This window comes from Magnolia sinica, chromosome 12, assembly GCF_029962835.1.
Source record: "Magnolia sinica isolate HGM2019 chromosome 12, MsV1, whole genome shotgun sequence".
NCBI classification, from domain to species: domain Eukaryota; kingdom Viridiplantae; phylum Streptophyta; class Magnoliopsida; order Magnoliales; family Magnoliaceae; genus Magnolia; species Magnolia sinica.
In genome coordinates this window covers 60,901,512-60,921,354 of record NC_080584.1, presented here as the reverse complement: position 1 = coordinate 60,921,354, position 19,843 = coordinate 60,901,512, and the positions used below count along the sequence as shown (strand labels likewise).

Here is a 19,843-nt window from a genome sequence, read left to right as displayed (position 1 = left end):
AAAGTTTTTCACGACTATGCTTCCATTCTTGTTAGATTCCATCGATTATTATTATAAAAATGCATCGCTCAAAGCATGTATTAGTCAATTTGATTTTATTTTTGGCAGTGCATTGCTCTCGTAAACATGATTCGAATGTCACCCAACATATGAATAGATAGGTGATGCCTGTAAAATGAAGAAACAAACCTTGGTATTCTCGTGCCAAAATGTGTTTTCCTTTTAACTCCGTCTTTACCTTGAGGCTAATGGTGTTTTATGGAAATACAAATTTTTTATGTTTGTAATTTGGATGATATATCTGATTTATGCATTTTCTTTTGTGTAGACTTACCTTCTGAAATATGCTGGTTGCTATAGGGCTTTGGAGAAATGGGTATATTTAGTTTTGAATGTGTTGATTAGGCAATTAAATTTCATTATACCTTTTTGTAATTAATGAGAAACGCCGACGGTTGTCACTCTCAGGGATAGTTTTAGCAGCCAATTGCCAACTGTTTTTAGCCGTCGGGGTTTCCCTGTTTTTTCATACTAATTTTGATGCACTACCAAATTGAATTTCATTTATTAAATTTGAACTCCACTCTTAACATTTGTGTTGATGCTACTTAGCTGCAAGTACAAGCACTGCCTCTTCATTGCAAGTACTACGGAAAAAAATAAAATTTTTGCAGCTCATTACTTGGGTTTCCAATGGCAACCTTGATTTCATCAAGAACAGTTAGATAAGACCATATGTATAAATTAAATAAAAGGACCAACCCAACAAACATAGCTACAATTCCATGGGCTGTCCCCGTATCGTCATTTCCTTTTAATTATCTGTGATATTTGCGATTCAATTATCTAGGCCATCTGAAGGCGGCCCTGTGTGTTAAGATTGTAGGAGATGGAGATACCTTCGTGACCAACCCAACCATGTAGGTAATTCCTAGATAAATTGAGACGCTGCAGTTCTCCGAAGGAAAGAAGTCAGCATTCAGATACCATTCTCCGAACTCGTATTCCCTTATCTCATGAAGGGAAATTTTACTCACTTGGCCTGTCATGTTGTTGCACTTGATTCTTTCCCAACTACAATAGTCAGTGTAATGGCCCGACCAATATTGTACGATATTGTCCACTCTTGGTTCCACTGGACTCGCACGGTTTTGTTCTCGGGGTTGCCCGCAAAAGGCCTCGTACAAGGAAGGTCCGAACCACACATATAACCACCATTACTTCGAACAGCTCTTCCGATGTGGGACAAGTTACGCTATAGTCAACTGTAACAGTAGCTCACCCAGGCATCCAGCCCCGCCCACATTGAAGCAATGACTGGGGCGACACATTCAGTCCCATCCTCCCATGTAGGAAGAGAAGACCCATTGGGATAATTGATGGAAGCTTTGATCTCCAAGAGAGAAGTCCTTTCCTTGTCCAAGCACCCAAGACAACCATGATTACGGTACTGAACAAAAACCAAAGCCCACAACAATAGAAGTAGTGCCTAATCCATGGAAATTGTGTTAGTTTCCTCAAAATTCCAGCAGGAGAATGTGACTCAATTTGTAAGTGTAGAAGTTCTAATGTGATCTTCACAAGAGTAAATATTTGCAAGTCCAGGTTTGGTCGTCCACAAATCTAGCTAGTTTCCTCATCATATAAAAGGCATGTATTTGATAAATGTGGATAGTTTTTGTCATGCACCGAAATTCAGATATAGAGTATACACTCTTAGAGCTAAGTTAGGGCACACAACTCATACACCAAATGTACTAAAACCATTTCTTCATAATATTTTCCAGAGGCTTAGTTAAAATGTGCACTAAGTTCATAATCTCAAACATCTAGCAAGACATCTTCCATTTTCAACTTTTTGTTCTAAAGGTACAAAAATTTAAGGTCATTACAGTTTTAAAAGAAGAATGGCTGGCTGTCCATATTCATTACACTTGTGGTGTCATCCTGATTAGTGGATCAACATGATTGTTGCATTAGTTGGCCTTACCTCTAGTGAAGTTCAGGTCTCTTACCCATTTGTCATGATGGCATGCACCACAGGCATCCATCATCACACTCAAACTTCGAATTGTTCTTCCCATTCCGTACTTCATCCTCAGCAAAAACTAGGCACATCATCATTTGGGCCATGCTTGAACAAATGACGTTACAGATCAATGATCCAAACCGTTGATTTGATAGGCCACAAATGCATGTTTCGAACTACAATAATAGTAGAAAAGATGACAGCAAAGTCGTCATTTAGGAACGGTTTGAAACCGTTCCTAAATGCTTCAGGAACGGTTCAGAACCGTTTTCGATATTGCCTTAAAACGGATGGAATTTTAGGAACGGTTTTAAACCGTTCTAGTTCCAACCATCAGATTCTAGGAACGAAATTTTAGAAACGGTTTTAAACCTTTTCTTAATGTTGCCAACGGTTAGATTTTAGGATGGAATTTTAGGAACAATTTTAAACCCTCTGAATGATTACTTGTATGAGAGAGCGGGGGGAATGTATTCTACTCGTGTTATATGCCAGATAATTACACAAATAGGAGAGACAATAGAATGATTCACACATAATAATCTTTTCCTTCGTCTCTCTCTCTCTCTCTCTCTCTCTCTCTCTCTCTCTCTCTCTCTCTTTTCTAGTATACATTTCAATTTCAATTTCAATTTCAATCCAACCTCATTTCATTTTCAGGCTTCTATAATCCAACAATTCCTATCTTGAGTCCTAGGAACCCACTACAGCTACAATCCTTGCTCTTTTGCAAACCCAAGCTACATGCAAAGCAAAGGCTCCTCCCTCTCTTCAATGGCTCAGTTGGTTGCTCGTATGAAGGTGGGCTGATGCACAACTCCAAGTTGAGGTAAGGGCACCGGTGCGACTGCTCTTGGCTCATGGATCGGTCGGTGGGTGGAGGGGTCAACTCCACGGCTAAACAACTTCCTCTTAATATGCATGTTCCATCCTCCCTGGAAGCCTTCCTGCTATCAATGACCACATGTTCCAACAGACCATAATCACATGGACATAATTCAAGTGAGTATTCACTGTTCAAGGTTCAATGGATAGAATAGCATAGATCCTGAAAGAATGTTTTGCTAAATACTCACTGTTCAAAGTTCAAATAATATTTTCCAATATGCAGAACCGAAAACATTTCTAGCATTGTTATATGAGGAACAAAACAAATAACAGAAAATGTTAAAAATAGAGTGAAGTCATCTACTTACCTGGACACAATTCATTAGTGACACTGTCTTCCGTAACATAAGGCATACAACAACCTAAAGCAGAAAACAATTGTAACACCCCGTCCAAAAAGGAACAGTATCCCGAGGGCTCAGGGGCGAACCGACGCAGGAGCGAATGATTCGACCGCACGTGTGGGTCTATTACTAATACATTAATCTAAATTTAGCCATTGATGCGATTAAATCAAATCATGGCCGGGCCGAGCACAGGCCGTAGAGCCAGATGCCCAAGCTACACTTGGCGACTGTCCGTGCGAGCCGTGTATCGCCCGAGGAAGGACCAGAAACTCCGACACTTTGGCAGGCCAAGGGCTTCACTGGGCTTGTTATCTCATGCGGATGTCAGGCTCAGACGATGCCCAGAAATGGGTGATCTGTGCCGTATCACCAACACTTGAAACTCGCAAGTCACCAGGCCTGAAGAAGAAAATTCTGAAATTTAAATCAATTGGCCTTGTTTCTTGAGTCAGCAAATCCGGGCATTTCAGCCGCTGGATTTCTTCTAAATTCACATTAAAGGTTCTAAATAATTCCCTACCCTTGCCCACAAAATCTGACCATTAATCATGGAATGGTGATCGTTGATCACGAATTGGGCCACTGCGGCAACACCCCGCATCTGTTTGCGATCAAACTTTGCCCAACCCTTCATCGGGTCGTGGGGCACGTGTTCCATGAATCAGATGGGCCAAGGGGGCATTAGGACAGCCCCAATGATAAAAAAGGGCCCACAGGGCCATTGAAGGAAATTACCAAACAGTGTCGACTGATATAATTCTAGATATATAAAAATCCAGCCCTCTCCCTCATCTGTTAAAATTTCAGCAACATAAATTTAGAGAGAGAGAGAGAGAGAGAGAGGAGATGGGGTGCTGATTATGGTGCTTGGGATTTGGGAATCCACGCACCTACACCTTCCAATTGCCAGAAGGCGCCGACCCAATTGCTGTTGGAGCAAAACCCTTTTCAATCCAAGGTAAGATTGAGGTCCAGACCATTTCTCCCTAAATTCTAGCCACATGCATGTAACTTACCGCCACTCCATGCCATGTAGGGCCCCGGCATGTCGAGCTTGCGGACTCGGCGCCGTTAGAATGATCTCAAGCAACTTCCGGTCAACAATAGGTGTGGACGATTACCTTTAGGTGACCGATTATCGTGCCTAGTATAGGTTTAGTGAATGTGTGTGATGCATTGTTAGTGCATGTTGCTGAATTTTCATTTGGGCTGCATAATTAGAATAATGGACTAGAAATTGCTGAAATTATGGAAGGGGATTAAACCCTAATACCCCAAATCTATGACTTGTGCATTTGCATGCTAATGTAGGGTGCAAATATCTAACTTTCTCCAAATTTATGCTAGTTGATTGTTGGTTTCCTGATTTGGTGCTAACTATGCTTAAACAATGACATGAATTGCTGTAACTTGCTGATTGTTGGTTGAATTGTTGCTACATGTTAATTATGCTAGGAGTAAAGGCGTGGAATGCTATCACATTGCTGATTTGTTGAACTACTTGCTTGATTTCCTCGATTTATAGCTGAATTATGTGATTTATGTTAACTCATGGAAGACTAGTTTTTGTATATTGGTGCATGGCTGCCCTTATGGTTGTATATGTTGGAACATGATGAACATGACCTGCATGGGTTAGCGGAACTTGATATATTGCTCTCCATGTACTTAAATTGCTGATTTATGCCTGTCATGGATGAACTATCTCTGAATTTAACAATACATGTTGTGTATTATTGCATAAACCCTTATGGATAGGCCGATTACCTAGAGTTACTTGGGCGACCCCTTTCGTTGGACCTGCCTGCGAGTAATCTGGCCCAAATAGTTAAACTATAAGTTGTTGGGCATAGTTGGACTACACAAAACAGTATTCTTAGGCCGATTAGCTACAATTCAGCCCGTCGGGGCATATTGACTCTTAAGTTGACCATCCTTGTACGTTGACCATGTCTGATCATGCCTGTATGAATCCAAAGTACCCTAAGACCATTGCGCCCACTATTAGTTCTAATTTACGGCCCACAAAGACTCATGAGTCGAGGATGGTGGTATGAGACACTATGCCCATACCGTCAACGTAAATTGGGGTGACAAGCCTCTTCGCAGTGTCTAATGAGCACTTAGACTTGTAAGCTGAGAACGGTGGTATGGGACACTGTGCCCGTGCTGTCGGCCTATGTTGGGGTGACGACCTCCCTATAGTGACCACGAGTAGGATATTTAAGTCCCAATTGTGTTTCGTCTGAGATTATGGTTTCCGGGATTGACGACCCCATATAGGGCTAAGGATCGAGAGAGTTGTATGACCATGACCCTTAAGCCGCACAATCAGGTTAGGACAACAACTTCACTAAGGGTATTCCAATTTTCCCAATTTGCTGGACGAATGAATCTAATTAATCAACCGGGCTAACATATTTCATAACATCTGCATTATTATTGTAGCGATTAGGCAGTCGAGGTCGCAATTTGAGGGAGTGTTGGTCATTGCGAACGTTAGATGTCGTCGCTTGAGGGAGAGTTGGTAGTGAGGGGCATGCATCATATCATTGAGCCATACATTTGCATTAACAACAGTATTTAAGATTCTATGCTGTTTGCTGTTCATTAAATGTATTCTATGTATGATAATTTGTGTGACCTATTGCTAATGGTACCACTGAGTTAGCTACTCACTCCCACTCTGGGACGGTGTTCTAAAACACCAATCAGAATCCGATATAGATGCAGGTACATTGGAGCAGGACGCACTGGACGATGTCGGTGCCAACAACAACGGGCAACGAACGTATTTCCAAGCATTTAGCGGACCTTATTAGCGTTATGGATGGCTGCGGGATTGGGCCAGAGCCCAGATCATTTTGGGGATTGACATGTAGAAGGGACAAGGTCCCTAGGCGATGACTCTAGATTGTCGGATTTATTTGTCTATGGATAGTTATGAATTTATGTTGAGATATTTATTTAACTTAGTGGCACTTGAATCCTTTATGAATGATATAATATTAATTACGCTTGGTTTAATTCTTCATTGTTTCTAATGCCTGATACTTGTATGCATTTGTGACTCATTTATGCACACGTGACACTTGGGAATTCGGAAGCCGAGTTGCTACTCGGTCCTCGAATTTCGGGGCGCTACAACAATGCATTAACAAACTCAATTTACTCACCAAGACGACTAATTGTGACATCGTAAGAACATCACTGCACAAGGAGAAGACACTGAGATACAAAATTCCCAATACCTTACTGAAATATCCAGCTAGCAAGACACTACGAGGATGATTCGGTTCCAAAAAGGAGAAAAGCATGTTCATCAGCTGCACTAGCAATAGATTGCTTAGGAACTTAGAGCATTAATTTATTGAGAAAATAATAATAATTTATACCTCTGCAGATGATGCTTCATAGTGAGCATGAAGAAATCACATACCTTTTTTCCCCACCCTTAACATATCTTGAAGACTGCAAACATTCAATATGTAAATATATGTAGATCCAATGGCTTAAATTTTCTATAGGGTGGCCCATTGAATTGATTAAGCTCTATGGGCCAGATAACTGTAAGATGCAGTTAAAGTATTTTATTATTATTATTTTTTTTAAAAGAGAAAAAAGAGATGCAAATCCCTAAGAACTCTCATGGCTGCCGAAAACAATGAAACAGTCCAAACCCACATTTCCTTCTATATTCTAGAATGAATTCTGGTGATCAATTGATAAAAGATGCACTTCTGTTACTGCTCTTTCTTCTAATTTTAGTGGGCCCCATGCTTTTCATGTAGGATTTGTTGCATTAAAGTAGGACATTTCACTTCTTTTCTTCTATTAACCATCCATTTGACAGTATCATTGGATAGTTAAATATCCGATAAATGTGATATTCTGTTTTATTCACAATGAGGCCCCTGACAAGGATGATTTGGCTATGATAATGGAAGCATACCTTCACAGCCTGCTCGGCTGATTTCCTAGCATCATCAACATGCCCGACTATCCTCAACTTGTTGTACAACTTCAAAGGAAATGTAGCCACATCTCCCATTGTAGTAGGACTCTTCCTTCAAAGTTCGCACGTTCTTGATACGTCCTTACAGTCATTTTTGGACTGCCTGAGCTTTTATCAGAGGATTGCGCCAGGCTCTCAATATCCAAGACCACATTGTATTTTAAAAGGAAATACATAAGGCCAAAGGCCAAAGAAAAAAGAACAAGGATTTTATCCTATTTTAAAAATGAAGCAACAACAAGAAGTAGTGAGAGTTGACAAGTAATTTAAAAAAAAGTAATCCATTGTTTTTGTACACAGCTTGACTAATTAGTTGACATGCATGATTGTTGAGCTTTAGATGAACTACATGGTTTGGTGTACCTCATATATGGGTCAAATGTCCTATGCATATGAAACAGTGGCATGTGAACTAGGTTGAACATGAAGCTCACATGCAACTGGTTGTAGGTGATCATTCCTTCATTCCTCATAGAAAAATGGCTTCTCTAGAAAGGAAAAAAAAAAGAAGCCATGAAGGATTTGTGCAAACATACATCTCAAAAACTCAAAAAATAAAAATAAAAATAAAGATAAAAAATAAAAAATCTTTTGATACTGAACATAGCTAATTTTAAAGTCATGAAGGATTTGTACAATCTAAAAAAAAGCTACAGAGCATTATAAAGGAACCTGCGATTTCTAGTTTTTAAGTGCTAGTTGATGTTGTAGTTTTCTTATTTCTTCTTTCTGAGAGGAGCATCTATCTTGTAAAAGAATATCAAAATCAGATGCCATATTTGTCGGATCTTAAACAAGATAAAAATTTAGGAAAAGATAGCAACATACCTCAAAGTAAACTTGTTTTTGCAGTCAAACTTTTCCAACTCTATAGAGGATTTTCCAGTATATTCGGTGTATCTATCTATTTCAGCCTTTAAGGTATGCACCTTTAAGGTCTGCATCTGTGCTAGTTGGAGATCATGATTCTCTCTTACTTGATGCAACTCTCCTCCGAATAAGCATAAATGAAACATTGATGCCTGCAACAACAAATGGGTATTCCCACATGGGTATTCTCTCTTACTAATAGTTCATGTTGCAGAATTTAAAAAGATGATGATGATGATGCATACTCAAAGAACATGAAGTAGAGATGTATGGACATACCTGAGGCTTGACTTCTACAATGAACTGACCACTCTTCACGGCAACTAGTATGAAGCACAATTCAAAGCAGGAGCTTCACCTGGTTAGAAGGATCGTGCAACTAAGGAAACAGATCAGGAGTAACAAAATGCTTGTATGTTCATTACTCAGAAATAAGACTTACAACTACATCTGGTATCCGATTAATTACCTTTCCATTGAAGTAATCAAAATCATTCGCAATATAAGTACTGGAAAGCGCACCTGTCCTCGCCCCATTCCTGAATTGCCTTGTGGAAGATTTGCTCACTGTTTCCAGTCTCTATCAAGAGATCAATCATCTAAACAGGATGTGACAATCATCAACAAGATGGAAGGAAATCACAACACTCTCATTTCAGTACAACTTACAATTTTCAAAATTAACACTTCAGCCTACCTTTTCATCTGGTTTGGTCCCCGTAACTACATTTAAAATCATTAACAGGAAAGGAAATAATAGAAAAAAAATAATAATGAAAAAAAAAACCATCCGTTTTCCGATAGTTTGCTGAAGTAATAGAACCTGTAAACACCCGTCTCTCAACGACCTCACAATATTCATCTTGGAAAATTTTCCTGAGAGTCTAAAGAAAATGGATCCACAGATGAGAAGAGAAAAGAACAATTACTACTAGGAAATACAACACTGTGATGCATGCCTAATTAAAATTTGTGTCACGTGGGCCCCAATTTGTAGCTGTTCTGGTACAATAAAAGGATGATTTGAGAAGTATGGAAAACTGTCCACATTCAACGGATACGCCTGCCTGATGAGTTAACTGGTCTATTTATTGGCTACATTGTACCTGTAATGGGCCAACTAATTAATGGCTTGGATGTTGTATACAATCATTACCTGAAAATCAGTCATTCTATCCTTTTAACTTCTTCTTCAAGGAGCTGCAATTCAGGAAAAAGAATCAAAACAACTTGTTTAGCTCTGATTGCTTTTGCAATAAATATCAAAGAGCGGAATTCAAGCAGCAAATATATACTTGGTCATAGCAGTTCTCGACCGTCCAGGGAAAACAAGGCCGAGTTACCTGCAGACCAGGGCCTGCCTGGTTAACTGACCCACTGAACAGGCCCATGACCTGGCCAGGTTGACTTGGGTGAGTCCCGAGTTGACGGGTCAACTATGCTTCAAACTAGCCAATAACTTTGAAATGTAAGAAAGAGTAATACATCCTTGTCGATTTCTTCTAATTTTGTTTTTATGTTGCGGGTGATTTTCCCCACTTCATCAACATATTTCTCCATCCGACGCTTGATTGCTGAAAGCAAACTAACAATACTTTCAGCAACAATAGTTCTGAATGGGCTATTGCAGGAAGCATGAAACATGCAAAGAACAAAGAGTTACACCTTTCATTGCAGAAGCTTTTGTAACAGACTTAGATTCCTTATTGGCATCCTGGAAAAAAAAAACTGAGTTGTGGTTTTTGGGTTTTCTCAATTACATCAGCTCTTTTATTCAAGTCACAATACAAAATAAAATTCAAATCTTTTAAGGCCTGATTGAGTTTCATCAACTTAATGCAAAGATAATCTACAAGCTCAAAACAGAGCTAATCACAGGTTCACCAGGCTAGAAATAATCCATTGATCTAAATGCATCTTTTACACTGCATTTTGAAACACACCTGAGTCGGATTGCAATTGTTCAGTTCAATTAGGTGGCAATGATCGAATTGTATCGACGGTTAGTGTTATTCATAATGGAGTACAAATTGCAATTAAATTCCTTTCTAGTTGAACTTGGAGTAATGATCACACAATACAAATACTATGATAGTTTCAAATTGGTCATTTCAGCTTCACTGAAATGATTATTGCATTTCTAGATGATAGCATGTCCAAACACAACCATAGCCTTGCATATAATCTCACCTTGAGCTGTCCTCAAACTAATGGGAATATCCACTTTTGAGTATGGCCAGGCCTCTTACCAATTCTAACTGGCATTGTGTTTATAACTAAACCTGGTTTCTTCTCCTCATCTGTGATTATTCATGAGAAATGATCACTTGTGTCCATCACTTGTCACTCTAAAACGATTCGATTGTCATTTCACTGATGATGTTGACGAGCAAAAATACAAAGTTATGGGAACCTTGGCATACCAGTCTGTTCATTCATCCCTTTTGAACCATTCTTCATAGTTGTCACTGTTTATCTAATCTCCACTGTGTACATATTTATATAGGATCTACGGTATATTTCATACATACATTCAGCCGACAGACATGATCATATCTTCTAACATTAACATGCACAGATATATGGACAACATACTCCATCTGATCCATACCAATTCTGCTAGTGGGAGCCGTAGGTGTCATGGATGCCATCTTTATACCAATTCTGTACAATTCTCTAGATCAATGATCTCATGGTTGCTGCCATGCACTATTGATGGCAAAAAAAAAAGATCCAAAGCTCAACTGGGCCACATCATAGGAAATAGTGGGGATTGAACATCAACAGTTGCAAAATTCATGGGGCATGGGATGATTGTGAAAAATTTACGAGGTCCATCAGTTTTGACAGCTCATTCTATGGAATGGGCCCAAAAATGAGGTCAACACCAAGGGCAACGCATAAGGGTTGTAAAAATATTTTGGGGCTATCATGGGGCTCACTCTGAGCATTGGATCTCTCTCATTTTTGGGCCATGCCCTATGGTGAGCTAGCAAAACAAATGGACGGTGTGGATTTCTCACAACCGGTAGGCCCTGCATGGTCGGGGTTAGGTTGGCACAATAATCAAGGTCAATAAAGTTTTTCAGAGAGGTTTTGGACATTTTAAGTCCATACAGGAAGGGTTGCCCAGCATTAGGTGGGGCCCACCATGATGTTTCTGGCAAATCCACTCCGTCCATTGGATTTTCCAATTCATTTTAGGACATGGGTCGAAAAATGAGGATTATTCAAAGCTCCCGTGGGCCAAATGAACATAAAAAGTGTGGATTGAACGCCTACTGTTGAAACATTGGTGGGGTCACAGATTATTTGTGACAAATCTACCCTGTTCATTTTTGTTTACAGATGGGTTTGATAGGAATGGGTTTGAACACTGACCGTTGAAACATATTAGTGCCATTAAGGGGCCCACTTTGAAATATGGATGTGGCTAATATTTATTATTATTATTATTATTATTATTATTATTATTATTATGCCTTAGAAAAACAGACAGGCAGTGTGGAAATTTCCCTATAAATAATGCATTGGATGACGCCAGGAACACCAAGGAACACTATAAGGTGTACCCTTCTTACATAAACACAAATAAATTGACCATCCAATCAGTTGATCTGGTCCACCCGTTAGGTCTAGTTCCCAATCAACTACCATCCATAAAGCACAACAATCACATGATCATATGCATCTGAAACTTGGCCTTCTTATTTGTAGCCATCTAATTTCTAAAGCTTCAGATGGAATGGTTGTGATCATATCGTTGAAATGTCTTTTTAAAGCATCATGGGTCCAGGATGGCCTGGGACTCGGGTTGCAGCTAGTGGAGAACACAGCTTTGAGGTCTGTACTGTGTTTCGGTGATAAAGTTCTATGTGACCACCTTGATGGGGAAACGGATTGGCTACTCCCCTGCCACCATCCTTGTGTCTGGTGGTCGGTGCTCTGTGGGCCCCGCCATGATGTATGTGTTTCATCCATGATGTTCATCCATTTTTCCAGCTTGATCCCAAAAATTAGAGGGATATAAATCTCAGGTGGACCACACCACAGGAAATCAATAGTGATTGGATATCTACCATTAAAATCCTCCTAAGGCACACTATACTGTTTATTTGACATCCAATCTGTTGATTAGGTCATACAGACTTTTATGACCTATATGAAGGGAAAAAACAAATATCATCTAGAAAAATAAATGGACGGCATGGATGAAACATATACATCATGTGGGGCCCACATAGCAACAACCACCAGCCATTGGATGGTGGCAGGGGAGTAGCCAATCCGTTTCCTCGTAACGTATGTGTTATATCCACACTGCGCATCCTCAATTTAGCAGCACATAGAGTAAAAACACCATGCATACATTGATGGGTGATGAGGAGAGGAAGCATACCATAAACTTTGTGAGGTTCACCATGATTTATGTCTTAGGTATCTGGTTCATATATATATTTTAATCTGATTGGGACTTTAAATCGGATATGTGGTTAATCGATACGGATGGGCCATTGGGTCCAGCCACCCTCCCCTCACCTGGCAGACTGATTGTGTAGTGTTAAACACCGCGCTGATACTAGGTTGACATGGCTAAGTTTTATAGGACCCACTATGATGTATGTGTTATGTCCACACCGTTCATCTTCTTCTTTTCTCTTTTTTATTTTATTTTTTTCTTTTTCTTTTTCAGATCAATTTACAGTATGAGCCCAAAAACGAGTTTGATCAAATTTCGAGTGGACTCTATCATAGAAAGCAGTGGGAACAAGGATTCCTATGTCCCACTATGATGTTTATTTACCATCCAACCTCACATAGACCTGGATGATGGGAAAACATAAAATATCAACTTCATCCAAAACTCCCTACTTTTCCTGTGGTGTGGTCTACTTGAATTTTGATGAATTTTTCTCATTTTTGGGCTTGTCTATTGATTTATTTGTAAAAAAATAAAAAATAAAAAATAGAGTACATTATAAAGAATTAATTGTTCAGTTGAATATTTGAGAATTTATTTGAATTATTTGCTTATTAGATCTTGAATTTTGATAAACCCGTTTCCTTATCAGCAATTCATGGAATAATGAATCCGGGGAAGAAAACACATGATTGTACCGGATATAAATAAAAGACTTCCTGGTAATCTATGGGTCTACTCACGGGATTAGGTACTGAGTTACTCTGTACCATGTCATCGTACCGAGTAAACTCAGTTGGGCCCATTGTGAATATATGTGGTTTATCCACACTGTTCATCCATTTTTTCAGCTCATTTAAGGAGTTGAGCCCAAAGTTGAAGCATATCCAAATCTCAAGTGGATCATACCACAGGAAACAGGGAAATAATGATTTCTACCGTTGAAACCTTTCTAAGCCCCATAGTGATGTTTATGTGTCATTAAACCTATTAATAAGATCATACAGACCTGGATGAAGGTAAAAAACAAATATAAGCTTGATCCAAAAATTCTGCGACTCCCATGAATTTTTCAACGGTATACGTACAGTTCACACTGTTTCATGTGGTGTGGTTCATTCGAGCTTTGGATATACTTCATTTTTGGTCCCATTCCATTAAATTATCTGATAAAATGGATTGACGGAGTAGATAAAATACATAAATTATGGTGAACCTCACAGAGTTTACTCAGTACGCAATCTGCTTCCTCTCCTCACCACCCGTCAATGCATGGTGTACATACTCTAGATGGTATTAATATGATGGATATAACACATAAACGAATTGGCTACTCCCCGGGCAATGGCTGGTGGTTGGTGCTGGGCTTTACCATGATGTATGTGTTTCATTCATGCTATTCATTTATTTTTCTAGATCATTTTAGGGTATGAGACCAAAATTGAGATATATCCCAATCTCAAGTGGACCACATTACAGGAAACAGTGTTGAATGAGCGTCGACCATTAAAAACTTTTTGGGAGCTATAAAAGTTTTGGATCAAGCTGATATTTGTTATTTCTCAACAGATTTGATGTCAAATCAACAGTACAGTGTGCCTTAGGATGATTTTAATGGTAGATATCCAATTAATATTGTTTTCCTGTGGTGTGGCCCATCTGAGATTTATATCCCTCTAATTTTTGGGATCAAGCCATAAAAGTATCCGTGAAAATGGATGAACGTCATGAATGAAACACATACATCATGGTCGGGCCCACAGAGCAACGACCACCAGCCACGGCGTTGGTTGCAGGGTGAGTAGCCAATCCGTTTCTACATCATGGTGGTTAAATAGAACTTTCTCACCGAACCACAGTACAGACCTCGATGCTGTGTTCTCCACTAGCTGCAACCCGAGTCCCAGGCCATCCTCGACCCATGATGCTTCTAAAAAGTCATTTCAACCATATGATCACAACCATTCCATCTAAAGCTTTAGAAAATAGATGGCCAACTTTCAGATGTATATGATCATGTGATTGTTGTGCTTTATGGATGGTAGTTGATTGGGAAGTAGACCTAACGGGTGGACCAGATCAACTGATTGGATGGTTAATTTATTTGTGTATATGTAACAAGGGTACACCTCATAGTGTTCCCAGGTGTTTCTGGCGTCGTCCAAAGACACCAGCCCCGTGGCTGGTGGTCGGTGCTCTGTGGGCCCCACCATGATGTACGTGTTTCATCCATTCCGTTAATCCATTTTTACAGATCATTTTATGGCTTTATACAGAAAATGATAGGGATATAAATCTTAGGTGGGCCACACCACAGGACAAAAATAATGAATGGATATTCACAATTAAAATCCTCCTAAGGCCCACTGTAATGTTTATTTGACATCCAATCTGTTGATTTGGTCATAAAGACCCAGATGAAGGGAAAAAATAAATATCAGCTTGATCCAAAACTTTTATGGCCCCCAAAACGTTTTTAATAGTCAAAATTCATTCAACACTGTTTCATGAAATGTGATCCAGTTGAGATTGAGATATACTTCATTTTTTGTTATCATACCATAAAATGATATATAAAAATAGATGAACAGCATGGATGACACACATACTAACGGGTGGACCAGATCAACTGATTGGATGGTTAATTTATTTGTGTTTATGTAACAAGGGTACACCTCATAGTGTTCCCAGGTGTTTCCACACTGCCCATCTGTTTTACTAGCTCTAAGGCATATATATATATATATATATATATATATATATATATATAGAGAGAGAGAGAGAGAGAGAGAGAGAGAGAGAGAGAGAGAGAGAGAGAGAGAGCCACATCCATATTTCAAAGTGGGCCGTTAATGACACTAATATGTTTCAAAGGTCATGTTTAGACCCACTGTTTTTTATCGTGTGGGTAACTTAAGCTTTGTATCTGCATCAATTTCAGCCTATGTCCTAAATTGATATGTAAACACAAATAAACAGGGTAGATTTGTCACAAATAATCTGTGACCCCACCAATGTTTCAACAATAGGCATTCAATCCACACTTTTTATGTTCATTTGGCCCACCTGAGCTTTGAATCAGCCTAATTTTTTAACCCATGTCCTAAAATGAATTGGAAAATCCAATGGACGGAGTAGATTTGCCAGAAACATCATGGTGGGCCTCATCTAATGCTGGGTGACCCTTCCTGTGGGGACTTAAAATGTCCAAAACCTCTCTGAAAAAGTTTATTGACCTTGATTATTGTGCCGACCTAACCTCGACCAGGGCCTACCTTAAGGTTGTGAGAAATCCCAACCGTCCATTTGTTTTGCTAGCTCACATAGGGCATGGCCCAAAAAAGACAGAGATCCAATGCTCAGAGTAAGCCCCATGATAGCTCCAAAATATTTTTACAACCCTTATGCCATGCCCTTGATGTTGACCTCATTTTTGGGCCCATTCCATAGAATGAGCTGTCAAAAAAGATGGACCTGATAAATTTCTCACAACCATCCCATGCCCCATGAATTTTGCAATGTGGATGTTCAATCCCCACTATTTCCTATGATGTAGCCAAGTAGAGCTTTGGATCTACTCTTTTTCTTCTTCTTTTGTTTTTTTGGCCATTAATAGTACATGGCAGCAACCGTGAGATCATTGGTCTAGAGAATTGTACAGAATTGGTATAAAGATGGCATGCATGACACCTAAGGTTAGAAAAAAATGGACACAAGTCCCAGTGAGTGAAATTTTCTATTATTATCCATCCATGATTAAATCAACGATTTAGATAGATTGGAATATCCAACAACCATAATACATATACAGTTTGATAAGTGCATGTGTATGGACCAAATACACTCGACCAAGCAACTAAATCCACTTCCCTCATCCTTTACGTTGGCTCTAGCCAAGCGTTGGTTGCCTTGCCTACGGACAATGGAAGGGATTGCGTCCAGATCCTTGCTCTTGCTCAGGTTGTAGACTCTCAGGAGTTTCAACACCCGGTCAAGGGTTCAAGTATCCACAGGTGGTGAAAGCCCACTAAGGCGTGAGTCTGTGGGGGTGTGTGGAATATCAGCACAGGGGCTCACCGTGAAGGTTTCAATGATAGGTGTCATTATCCTCATTGTTTCCTTTGGTGTGAGCTAGATATGCTTCAATTTTGGGCTCATGCCTTAAAATGATTTGGTAAAACGGATGGACGGCGTGCATAAGCCATGACATTATGGACTCCACCTATCCTCATGCGTCCGTAGACCGTGAACGTTCTTGGAATGGGAAATAAGAGAGGGCAGTGCGGTCATTTGGCAAAGGTAATAAATGCGGTAAACTGGGTAAGAGGGATTTATTTGCAACTAATGGCTCAACCGTTAACAATCTGGCAGCGGAGATCACCATATGACGGACGCGGATTTCCTGCGGAAGCCTTTCGCGGGAAGTTCCTGCACAAGATTCTGTGTGGGCCCACTATGATGTTTGTGAGAAAGCCACTCCGTCTGTCCGTTTTTCGAGTTCATTTTAGGACATGTGACAAAAAATGAGGAGGATCAAAAATTTGAATGGGCCACATGAGAGAAAACAGTGGTGATTTAGTGACCACCGTTGAAACATTTATATGGCAAGAAAAGTTTTGTATCGGTTTTAATTTCTTCGATTTTCACTTCATCTCAGTGAAAATGACCTTATAAACGGTTTGGATGGGATATGAACATCAAGGTAGATCCTGGGAAAGTTTCAACGGTAGGAATTCCTTTCCCCACTGTTTCATCTAGTATGGCCCACTTGAGTTTTGGATCCTAATCATTTTCGGTCTCATGTCCTAAAATGAGCTTAAAAAACGGATGGACAGGTTGGATTTCTAAAAAACATCACAGTGAGCCCCATCCAAAATCCTTGTGCAGGAACATCCTGCGCTTTCGCAGGAAATCCTCGTCCATGACCTATTTGAAATCAGTAGCGGGTTGCAGAAAATAGTTTAAAGTAACAAGGTTTAGATCCATATACGAAAAGGCATGCGGTCATATGGAAAAATCCCTCATTTATAATATCTCTAACTAATTTTCAAACAAGGCCGGCGGACGAGGATTTCCTGGGAAAGCCTTTCGCAGGTAGTTCCTGCGCTGGAAAACTTAGATGGAGCGCACCGTGATGTTTGTAAGAAACCACTCCGTCCATCCATTTTCTGAGCTTATTTCCTGATATCAAACCAAAATTGATCAGGATTCAAGACGCAAGTGGGCAGCACTAAAAGAGAAGTTGGTTAGGAAAATTCCTACCGTTGAAACCTTCCTGGGGTCCACAGTGATGTTTACATGCCATCTATACCGTTCATAACCTCATTCCTACTAGGATTAACTGAAAACACAAATATTAACATGATTCAAAACTTCTGTGGCCCCACGAATATTTCAACTGTGGACGTTCAATTCTTACATCATCGGCCCACTTAAGTAATGGATCCGGTTCATTTTTTACCTAATATACTAAAATTAGCACAAAAAACGGATGAACGTGGTGGATTTCTCATAAACATCACAGTGGGCCCTACCTGGGTTCCCAGCGCAGGAACTTCCTGCGAAACGCTTTCACAGGAAATCCCAGCGTCCAAGGCCGGCCTTGTAACGGATTGCATGGTGTGCCACACACCACCCACCTCCGTGGTGTGTTGACATCACCAATTAAGTTCTGTGGACCCACCATGATTTATGTCTTACATCCACACCGTCCATTCATTTTTTGAGATTATTTAAAGGCATGTACCTAAAAATGAGGCAGATCCAAATCTCAAATGAACCACACCACGGAAAAAAGTAGGTGTTGAACATACACCATTGAAAACTTTTTGGGGCTACAAGATTTAGATCAATTTGATATTTTTTTGCTATCATCCAGGTCTGTGTGAGCTCATGAATAGTTTGGATGGCAAATAGACATCATGGTGGGCCCTAATAGGAATCATTGTCCCCACTGCTTTCTATGGTGTGGTCCACTTGAGCTTTATATCTGCTGCCTTGTTTTTAAGCTCTTATTTTAAAATGATCTCGCGAAATGGATGGATGGTGTGGATATAACACATACATTATGGTGGAGTACATAGAACTTGGTGATGTTGGCACACCACGCAATTTGCTTCCCAGCCCTGTGGGGTCGTGGTTTGTTAATCCGAACAGTTGGCTTGATGGGACATACTAACCTCCTAATGGACAATTGCTAGATACAAACCTTTTCATCAATTAATTGCCCACAAAAAGAGGGATAAGCATTCAGAGCAAAAGAACCGAACATCAAGGTAGATTGTTTAGGTCCCCCAGCCATGGGGCCCATCTCTCACTTATCAGAACCTCGAACTCATGGACCTTGTCAAGGACATTGGATTAGCCAAAAACACCACTATTGAAACTATTCATCCCCATTATCGCCATTCCTCATGAGAACCAATAAGGGAAAGTAAGAATATGTACAAAGATATGAATGATGTATTCGAAGATTTGCATATATGTATAAAGAAGATTTCTTGATAATAGTAGTTGGAACATATAAGACAGGGCCACGTCAATATCTAAGCAGCCGATGAAGAAGCGATCGTGTGAAAGCAGTTACTGGACAGATGACAAAAGGAGAAACAAAGGAAGGATCTTCAAAGCGATCATGTGAATGGTTATAGCAACCGTCAGAACGTGAGAAAGATATAGATGATTGGATCAAAGCTGTAAATAGCATATGAATGCAAGAGAAGAATTATTCTCATACCAACCCAAACAAACAAAATCTATCTTTTAATTATCCTTTCGATTACCGGTCAATTTACATTTCATAGTGTAATTATTTTACTTTCTCTATTAAGTAAATTACATTCCTTAGTGTAATCATTTACTTTCAGCTCGTTATTTACATTTTGTAGTGTAATTTGTAATGCTAAATCAAGTAGCTGGTAATTTTAGTTGAAATTTGGGTCTACGCTCTCACGCCGGATTTAGTTCTTAACTCAGAAAGGTGTTTTGCACCTGTTCTCCATGACCGACCGTAAGAATCCATTTTCTTATTTCCATTTATTTATATTGAAAAGCTCTTTTGTACAGAAGGCAAATATGCAATACATCATCAGAGGACAAACCTTACCCTCTAAATATCACTTGATCTTGTTTACACATTGAGCGAGTGGCTAAATAGGTAGCCGATCTTATCAGATATCAGTCATACACTACACGTCAGCATATTTTGGCGTTTGGGGTCATAGTTGTTTGGTTTAAATTTAAGCTGCAATTCAAGGATTTCTAATCAATTACCC

At 39.6% G+C, this 19,843-nt stretch overlaps 1 protein-coding gene and 1 long non-coding RNA gene across 2 annotated transcripts in view; one reads left to right on the top strand and one right to left on the bottom strand.

Annotated features, from left to right (window-relative positions):
* Nucleotides 1-19,843, top strand: part of LOC131221472 (putative disease resistance protein At4g19050) — an 86,919-nt gene that overhangs the window by 50,819 nt on the left and 16,257 nt on the right. The window lies entirely within an intron of this gene.
* Nucleotides 3,088-8,867, bottom strand: LOC131221475 (uncharacterized). Its single transcript, XR_009159301.1, has 5 exons — nucleotides 8,672-8,867; nucleotides 8,429-8,507; nucleotides 8,108-8,301; nucleotides 6,516-6,590; nucleotides 3,088-3,279 (listed from the first exon to the last, which is right to left on the bottom strand). It is a non-coding gene; the product is annotated as an uncharacterized LOC131221475 (long non-coding RNA).